This window comes from Xenopus tropicalis, chromosome 7, assembly GCF_000004195.4.
Source record: "Xenopus tropicalis strain Nigerian chromosome 7, UCB_Xtro_10.0, whole genome shotgun sequence".
Taxonomy (NCBI): domain Eukaryota; kingdom Metazoa; phylum Chordata; class Amphibia; order Anura; family Pipidae; genus Xenopus; species Xenopus tropicalis.
Genome location: NC_030683.2, coordinates 123,880,858 through 123,891,702, shown reverse-complemented (window position 1 = coordinate 123,891,702; position 10,845 = coordinate 123,880,858).

Here is a 10,845-nt window from a genome sequence, read left to right as displayed (position 1 = left end):
TTTTTAACTTTAATCTCCCATTAACTTTACAGTTTTTCCCTCTGTTAACCTACACAGACCTACTTTGGAACTCTATCTGTATTGCTACATGTTAACATGGGAGTGGGTTGTACTGACTTATCCTCTGCCATGGGCCCACCCTGACTCCAGCAGTAACTCATAGAGAATGCTGTTAAGTAGCTAAGGGCCAACTAACATGAAATAATCCAAATAATGGCCCTGCATGCTCTTTTAGCTTTCTGCTCCAGACACTAATGTATAGGTGAGCTGATCTTCTCAAAATATGAACACGAGATAGAACACCCCATCAGTAAACATTTGTCAATCTAGCAACCTCCATATAATTAACAACTTATACGGTAGAAAAAATGCTTGGATGTAGGAGCAAAAGGCAAAAGAGTGATTCTGTGTGCGGCTGTGCCATAAGTGCTCCCTGTTTAGTTTTTGTTTTTTTTAAAGGGGACCTGTAACCCAGACATAAAAAGCTGTATAATAAAAGCCCTTTTCAAATTAAAAATGAAGCCCAAAACAATTTTTTTATTACCACATCCATACCCATTATAAAAGCATTTAAAATCCCAACTGTCAGTCATATATTGCCTGCCCCGCCTCTATGCCTTAGGAATAGGGGTGGGGTAGACAGTTACTTTCACTTTCAATTCAGGACTTTTTAGATGTTGCTGCCCTCCTCACATTCCCCCTCCCTCTTCACTATGTAATTATGTAGCCAGTGCATGGACATGGGCATCAGGTCCCCCCATACTGGCACAGAAACAAGATATTGGCAGAATGCAATGCCTGCTTTGATAAGAGTGTCCACAAAATGGCCCCTGCCTGCTTACTGCAATTGTGAATTCCAAGGCTGAAGAAACCAAGATTAAAATAATTTATATAGTGTAAGTAAAGTTTATTTTGCTTGATAACCACAATAGAAAACAATTTGGAATTATTTCTTTAGGTGACAGGTCCCCTTTAAATATTGTACAGCTGCCATGTCAAATGACACGCTACCCAATTCCTCCTATGTAAGATTGAGGTTATATTTTCCCACCTTTTCTTTGGGAACTACACCAAGAGGCAATTATAAGATTTCTGATTGGCAGGCTAGAGAAAGGTCTTTGCATTCTACCTAAGAGCAACGCTATTGTAGGTTTTACTTTTGAAGTACTTGGGAGAACCGATGGGTTGATTGAAGATCCCTAATCATTTTTCTTTTCTTTTAGTGATTTAAATGGTAAAATCAAACCAAGCCACTGTTCCCAGATCCTTATTACCAAACACTGGGGCCAGATAGCATTTACACTAGGCATTTCCGTTCCCAGATCCTTATTACCAAACGCTAGGGCCGGATAGCATTTACACTAGGCATTTCCGTTCCCAGATCCTTATTACCAAACGCTAGGGCCAGATAGCATTTACACTAGGCATTTCCGTTCCCAGATCCTTATTACCAAACGCTAGGGCCGGATAGCATTTACACTAGGCATTTCCATTCCCAGATCCTTATTACCAAACACTGGGGCCAGATAGCATTTACACTAGGCATTTCCGTTCCCAGATCCTTATTACCAAACGCTAGGGCCGGATAGCATTTACACTAGGCATTTCCGTTCCCAGATCCTTATTACCAAACGCTAGGGCCGGATAGCATTTACACTAGGCATTTCCATTCCCAGATCCTTATTACCAAACACTGGGGCCAGATAGCATTTACACTAGGCATTTCTGTTACCAGATCCTTATTACCAAACGCTAGGGCCAGATAGCATTTACACTAGGCATTTCTGTTCCCAGATCCTTATTACCAAACGCTAGGGCCAGATAGCATATACACTAGGCATTTCTGTTCCCAGATCCTTATTACCAAACGCTAGGGCCAGATAGCATTTACACTAGGCATTTCTGTTCCCAGATCCTTATTACCAAACGCTAGGGCCAGATAGCATTTACACTAGGCATTTCCGTTCCCAGATCCTTATTACCAAACGCTAGGGCCAGATAGCATTTACACTAGGCATTTCCGTTCCCAGATCCTTATTACCAAACGCTAGGGCCGGATAGCATTTACATTAGGCATTTCCGTTCCCAGATCCTTATTACCAAACGCTAGGGCCGGATAGCATTTACATTAGGCATTTCCGTTCCCAGATCCTTATTACCAAACGCTAGGGCCAGATAGCATTTACATTAGGCATTTCCGTTCCCAGATCCTTATTACCAAACGCTAGGGCCAGATTGCATTTACACTAGGCATTTCTGTTCCCAGATTCTTACCAAACGCTAGGGCCAGATAGCATTTACACTAGGCATTTCCGTTCCCAGATCCTTATTACCAAACGCTAGGGCCAGATAGCATTTACACTAGGCATTTCCGTTCCCAGATCCTTATTACCAAACGCTAGGGCCAGATAGCATTTACACTAGGCATTTCCGTTCCCAGATCCTTATTACCAAACGCTAGGGCCAGATAGCATTTACACTAGGCATTTCTGTTACCAGATCCTTATTACCAAACGCTAGGGCCAGATAGCATTTACACTAGGCATTTCCGTTCCCAGATCCTTATTACCAAACGCTAGGGCCAGATAGCATTTACACTAGGCATTTCCGTTCCCAGATCCTTATTACCAAACGCTAGGGCCAGATAGCATTTACACTAGGCATTTCCGTTCCCAGATCCTTATTACCAAACGCTAGGGCCAGATAGCATTTACACTAGGCATTTCCGTTCCCAGATCCTTATTACCAAACGCTAGGGCTGGATAGCATTTACACTAGGCATTTCCGTTCCCAGATCCTTGTTACCAAACGCTAGGGCCAGATAGCATTTACACTAGGCATTTCCGTTCCCAGATCCTTATTACCAAACGCTAGGGCCGGATAGCATTTACACTAGGCATTTCTGTTCCCAGATCCTTATTACCAAACGCTAGGGCCAGATTGCATTTACACTAGGCATTTCCATTCCCAGATCCTTATTACCAAACGCTAGGGCCAGATTGCATTTACACTAGGCATTTCCGTTCCCAGATCCTTATTACCAAACGCTAGGGCCAGATTGCATTTACACTAGGCATTTCCATTCCCAGATCCTTATTACCAAACGCTAGGGCCAGATAGCATTTACACTAGGCATTTCCGTTCTCAGATCCTTATTACCAAACGCTAGGGCCGGATAGCATTTACACTAGGCATTTCCGTTCCCAGATCCTTATTACCAAACGCTAGGGCCAGATAGCATTTACACTAGGCATTTCCGTTCCCAGATCCTTATTACCAAACGCTAGGGCCGGATAGCATTTACACTAGGCATTTCTGTTCCCAGATCCTTATTACCAAACGCTAGGGCCAGATTGCATTTACACTAGGCATTTCCATTCCCAGATCCTTATTACCAAACGCTAGGGCCAGATTGCATTTACACTAGGCATTTCCGTTCCCAGATCCTTATTACCAAACGCTAGGGCCAGATTGCATTTACACTAGGCATTTCCATTCCCAGATCCTTATTACCAAACGCTAGGGCCAGATTGCATTTACACTAGGCATTTCCGTTCCCAGATCCTTATTACCAAACGCTAGGGCCAGATTGCATTTACACTAGGCATTTCCATTCCCAGATCCTTATTACCAAACGCTAGGGCCAGATTGCATTTACACTAGGCATTTCCATTCCCAGATCCTTATTACCAAACGCTAGGGCCAGATTGCATTTACACTAGGCATTTCCGTTCCCAGATCCTTATTACCAAACGCTAGGGCCAGATTGCATTTACACTAGGCATTTCCATTCCCAGATCCTTATTACCAAACGCTAGGGCCAGATTGCATTTACACTAGGCATTTCCGTTCCCAGATCCTTATTACCAAACGCTAGGGCCAGATTGCATTTACACTAGGCATTTCCGTTCCCAGATCCTTATTACCAAACGCTAGGGCCAGATTGCATTTACACTAGGCATTTCCATTCCCAGATCCTTATTACCAAACGCTAGGGCCAGATAGCATTTACACTAGGCATTTCCGTTCCCAGATCCTTATTACCAAACACTGGGGCCAGACATTTATCATTAAATCAGTATTTGCAGTGCTGCGGAATATGTTGGCGCTTTATAAATAAATGTTAATAATAATATTTGAGTACACTTAAGGAAACTGTTCTAATTTTTTTAGTAACTAGCATACTGTATACCAGAAAAAACATTTCAGCCAGGGAATCTCCTTCTATTGCTTATCCTTCTTCCTCTCATCCCCTGTTTATAACCCAACTGCCTTCTTGGACTTAGGGTCCAAGTAACCATGAAGAAAGATGATTACAATACATGGAAGTACCCTACTATAGCAGCTCACCAAGCGAGAGGATCTGCTAGTGTATGGGCACCTTTAGCGCTAAGGTTACTATTAGCTACTAGCGATCTCCTCTTTAGGGAAATGATTCCACAGCTTTACTAACCTCACGGCAACAATGTCTTTTTACTTTTTTCTTAACTGCATTTATATATTTATTGAATTGTAAAAACAACACTGAATTGCTTTTAAATCAGAAATAAACTTTTCAAAACAACATTTCAAACATTGTAAAGCTTTTATTTTTTTTAACTTAACACTGAAATAGCAACGGAGATTATTAGAATTCCCAGTGCTGATGATTATCGGTGCACAGGACTGCGAAATTAAATGTATCTCCAAGTATATCGAAAGAATAGCTTCCAAAATCGCAAATATTTTTATTACTACAGCCACGTACAGTTGCATGAATTTCTGCAGAAAAAAAACAAATTACAAAACTAAAATAAATTTGCAATAATGCACCAACAAAGTCATCTAAAGGGATGCAGTCCCTTCCCAGAGGCCATTATCCCCCCACTGCTACTATAGGCACCATCTCTCCCTACTATACCTGCTATCCCACAGCCCCAGTCCCTTCCCAGAGGCTATTATCCCCCCACTGCTACTATAGGCACCATCTCTCCCTACTATACCTGCTATCCCACAGCCACAGTCCCTTCCCAGAGGCTATTATCCCCCCACTGCTACTATAGGCACCATCTCTCCCTACTATACCTGCTATCCCACAGCCCCAGTCCCTTCCCAGAGGCTATTATCCCCCACTGCTACTATAGGCACCATCTCTCCCTACTATACCTGCTATCCCACAGCCCCAGTCCCTTCCCAGAGGCTATTATCCCCCCACTGCTACTATAGGCACCATCTCTCCCTACTATACCTGCTATCCCACAGCCCCAGCCCCTTCCCAGAGACTATTATCCCCCCACTGCTACTATAGGCACCATCTCTCCAGTGGGGGATAATAGCCTCTGGGAAGGGACTGGGGCTCTGGGATAGCAGTATAGTAGGGAGCTACTCAGTGGCGTACATATCATGTTGTTCTGCCTATACACCTACTGGCACAGTTTGGCCTCTCCCCGTGTGTAATGCACACAAACCCCCATGCAACTGCTTCATAAACACTTTGAGAGATGTGATTTGTCTGTTGTGTGGTTGTGTGTATAAAAGAAAAAAAAAAAAAATAATAAGCAAGCAAGCAAGCCCCAGTGCTAAAGCTAATAATGTTCTGTACCTTAGCCATGGGTGAGAGTGTAAGGTGCATATACAGTCACTATATTACATACAGAAAAGCCTTTCCAATGGGAAAGTTTATTCCCAGATGGGCTGTTGTGTAATAGCAAAGTGACTGAAACTTTTGTCACAGCTTCTGCCTCTGTTTCCAATCTTTGTAACTTATATTTGTTACACAGCTCAGTATTTGGAATCATTACAAGGTGGAAAGAAAAGTCACACAATAAGGATTCAGCTAAAGTCTCGCCCCAAGTTCAAAAGGCCTTTAGTTTTTAAGAGAGCAGCCAGACAGGACTGTGATTGGTTGGCTAGTATGCATGTTTAATAGTGACCAGACCAAGCAGGCAGGGGAAAGAAGAATATTGTGAGTCGATCCCTAAGCTCAGGTCACTGACATCAGCCAAGAGCAGACTGAGCATGTGCAGTAGTTGGGCAAAAGATGGAGAGCTACTGTGGGCATCTTCAGGGGCATAGATCTTTATTTCTGTAGAGCTTTGGGGATATTGGGCTGATACAAGGGCCCAAAATACATAGCTAAACATTTCTAGCCATATTCATTTTTAGGCTTTAGTTGTCTAACTATTTAAGGCTAATTCCATGGTGTGGAGCAAATCCCCCAGCCAACAGTTTCTCAAACCTGCGATAAAAAGTCCCCTCGATCACATTGTAGGTAAAGTTTCAAAACCTAGTGCTGAACTTTCATAAGATTAGCCCTGTTTACTTATTTATTTATTTTTTAACTTTAATCTCCCATTAACTTTACAGTTTTTCCCTCTGTTAACCTACACAGACCTACTTTGGAACTCTATCTGTATTGCTACATGTTAACATGGGAGTGGGTTGTACTGACTTATCCTCTGCCATGGGCCCACCCTGACTCCAGCAGTAACTCATAGAGAATGCTGTTAAGTAGCTAAGGGCCAACTAACATGAAATAATCCAAATAATGGCCCTGCATGCTCTTTTAGCTTTCTGCTCCAGACACTAATGTATAGGTGAGCTGATCTTCTCAAAATATGAACACGAGATAGAACACCCCATCAGTAAACATTTGTCAATCTAGCAACCTCCATATAATTAACAACTTATACGGTAGAAAAAATGCTTGGATGTAGGAGCAAAAGGCAAAAGAGTGATTCTGTGTGCGGCTGTGCCATAAGTGCTCCCTGTTTAGTTTTTGTTTTTTTTAAAGGGGACCTGTAACCCAGACATAAAAAGCTGTATAATAAAAGCCCTTTTCAAATTAAAAATGAAGCCCAAAACAATTTTTTTATTACCACATCCATACCCATTATAAAAGCATTTAAAAATCCCAACTGTCAGTCATATATTGCCTGCCCCGCCTCTATGCCTTAGGAATAGGGGTGGGGTAGACAGTTACTTTCACTTTCAATTCAGGACTTTTTAGATGTTGCTGCCCTCCTCACATTCCCCCTCCCTCTTCACTATGTAATTATGTAGCCAGTGCATGGACATGGGCATCAGGTCCCCCCATACTGGCACAGAAACAAGATATTGGCAGAATGCAATGCCTGCTTTGATAAGAGTGTCCACAAAATGGCCCCTGCCTGCTTACTGCAATTGTGAATTCCAAGGCTGAAGAAACCAAGATTAAAATAATTTATATAGTGTAAGTAAAGTTTATTTTGCTTGATAACCACAATAGAAAACAATTTGGAATTATTTCTTTAGGTGACAGGTCCCCTTTAAATATTGTACAGCTGCCATGTCAAATGACACGCTACCCAATTCCTCCTATGTAAGATTGAGGTTATATTTTCCCACCTTTTCTTTGGGAACTACACCAAGAGGCAATTATAAGATTTCTGATTGGCAGGCTAGAGAAAGGTCTTTGCATTCTACCTAAGAGCAACGCTATTGTAGGTTTTACTTTTGAAGTACTTGGGAGAACCGATGGGTTGATTGAAGATCCCTAATCATTTTTCTTTTCTTTTAGTGATTTAAATGGTAAAATCAAACCAAGCCACTGTTCCCAGATCCTTATTACCAAACACTGGGGCCAGATAGCATTTACATTAGGCATTTCCGTTCCCAGATCCTTATTACCAAACGCTAGGGCCGGATAGCATTTACATTAGGCATTTCCGTTCCCAGATCCTTATTACCAAACGCTAGGGCCAGATAGCATTTACATTAGGCATTTCCGTTCCCAGATCCTTATTACCAAACGCTAGGGCCAGATTGCATTTACACTAGGCATTTCTGTTCCCAGATTCTTACCAAACGCTAGGGCCAGATAGCATTTACACTAGGCATTTCCGTTCCCAGATCCTTATTACCAAACGCTAGGGCCAGATAGCATTTACACTAGGCATTTCCGTTCCCAGATCCTTATTACCAAACGCTAGGGCCAGATAGCATTTACACTAGGCATTTCCGTTCCCAGATCCTTATTACCAAACGCTAGGGCCAGATAGCATTTACACTAGGCATTTCTGTTACCAGATCCTTATTACCAAACGCTAGGGCCAGATAGCATTTACACTAGGCATTTCCGTTCCCAGATCCTTATTACCAAACGCTAGGGCCAGATAGCATTTACACTAGGCATTTCCGTTCCCAGATCCTTATTACCAAACGCTAGGGCCAGATAGCATTTACACTAGGCATTTCCGTTCCCAGATCCTTATTACCAAACGCTAGGGCCGGATAGCATTTACACTAGGCATTTCCGTTCCCAGATCCTTATTACCAAACGCTAGGGCCAGATAGCATTTACACTAGGCATTTCCGTTCCCAGATCCTTATTACCAAACGCTAGGGCCGGATAGCATTTACACTAGGCATTTCTGTTCCCAGATCCTTATTACCAAACGCTAGGGCCAGATTGCATTTACACTAGGCATTTCCATTCCCAGATCCTTATTACCAAACGCTAGGGCCAGATTGCATTTACACTAGGCATTTCCGTTCCCAGATCCTTATTACCAAACGCTAGGGCCAGATTGCATTTACACTAGGCATTTCCATTCCCAGATCCTTATTACCAAACGCTAGGGCCAGATTGCATTTACACTAGGCATTTCCGTTCCCAGATCCTTATTACCAAACGCTAGGGCCAGATTGCATTTACACTAGGCATTTCCGTTCCCAGATCCTTATTACCAAACGCTAGGGCCAGATTGCATTTACACTAGGCATTTCCATTCCCAGATCCTTATTACCAAACGCTAGGGCCAGATAGCATTTACACTAGGCATTTCCGTTCCCAGATCCTTATTACCAAACACTGGGGCCAGACATTTATCATTAAATCAGTATTTGCAGTGCTGCGGAATATGTTGGCGCTTTATAAATAAATGTTAATAATAATATTTGAGTACACTTAAGGAAACTGTTCTAATTTTTTTTAGTAACTAGCATACTGTATACCAGAAAAAACATTTCAGCCAGGGAATCTCCTTCTATTGCTTATCCTTCTTCCTCTCATCCCCTGTTTATAACCCAACTGCCTTCTTGGACTTAGGGTCCAAGTAACCATGAAGAAAGATGATTACAATACATGGAAGTACCCTACTATAGCAGCTCACCAAGCGAGAGGATCTGCTAGTGTATGGGCACCTTTAGCGCTAAGGTTACTATTAGCTACTAGCGATCTCCTCTTTAGGGAAATGATTCCACAGCTTTACTAACCTCACGGCAACAATGTCTTTTTACTTTTTTCTTAACTGCATTTATATATTTATTGAATTGTAAAAACAACACTGAATTGCTTTTAAATCAGAAATAAACTTTTCAAAACAACATTTCAAACATTGTAAAGCTTTTATTTTTTTAACTTAACACTGAAATAGCAACGGAGATTATTAGAATTCCCAGTGCTGATGATTATCGGTGCACAGGACTGCGAAATTAAATGTATCTCCAAGTATATCGAAAGAATAGCTTCCAAAATCGCAAATATTTTTATTACTACAGCCACGTACAGTTGCATGAATTTCTGCAGAAAAAAAACAAATTACAAAACTAAAATAAATTTGCAATAATGCACCAACAAAGTCATCTAAAGGGATGCAGTCCCTTCCCAGAGGCCATTATCCCCCCACTGCTACTATAGGCACCATCTCTCCCTACTATACCTGCTATCCCACAGCCCCAGTCCCTTCCCAGAGGCCATTATCCCCCCACTGCTACTATAGGCACCATCTCTCCCTACTATACCTGCTATCCCACAGCCCCAGTCCCTTCCCAGAGGCTATTATCCCCCCACTGCTACTATAGGCACCATCTCTCCCTACTATACCTGCTATCCCACAGCCCCAGTCCCTTCCCAGAGGCTATTATCCCCCCACTGCTACTATAGGCACCATCTCTCCCTACTATACCTGCTATCCCACAGCCACAGTCCCTTCCCAGAGGCTATTATCCCCCCACTGCTACTATAGGCACCATCTCTCCCTACTATACCTGCTATCCCACAGCCACAGTCCCTTCCCAGAGGCTATTATCCCCCCACTGCTACTATAGGCACCATCTCTCCCTACTATACCTGCTATCCCACAGCCCCAGTCCCTTCCCAGAGGCTATTATCCCCCACTGCTACTATAGGCACCATCTCTCCCTACTATACCTGCTATCCCACAGCCCCAGTCCCTTCCCAGAGGCTATTATCCCCCCACTGCTACTATAGGCACCATCTCTCCCTACTATACCTGCTATCCCACAGCCCCAGCCCCTTCCCAGAGACTATTATCCCCCACTGCTACTATAGGCACCATCTCTCCAGTGGGGGATAATAGCCTCTGGGAAGGGACTGGGGCTCTGGGATAGCAGTATAGTAGGGAGCTACTCAGTGGCGTACATATCATGTTGTTCTGCCTATACACCTACTGGCACAGTTTGGCCTCTCCCCGTGTGTAATGCACACAAACCCCCATGCAACTGCTTCATAAACACTTTGAGAGATGTGATTTGTCTGTTGTGTGGTTGTGTGTATAAAAGAAAAAAAAAAAAATAATAAGCAAGCAAGCAAGCCCCAGTGCTAAAGCTAATAATGTTCTGTACCTTAGCCATGGGTGAGAGTGTAAGGTGCATATACAGTCACTATATTACATACAGAAAAGCCTTTCCAATGGGAAAGTTTATTCCCAGATGGGCTGTTGTGTAATAGCAAAGTGACTGAAACTTTTGTCACAGCTTCTGCCTCTGTTTCCAATCTTTGTAACTTATATTTGTTACACAGCTCAGTATTTGGAATCATTACAAGGTGGAAAGAAAAGTCACACAATAAGGATTCAGCTAAAG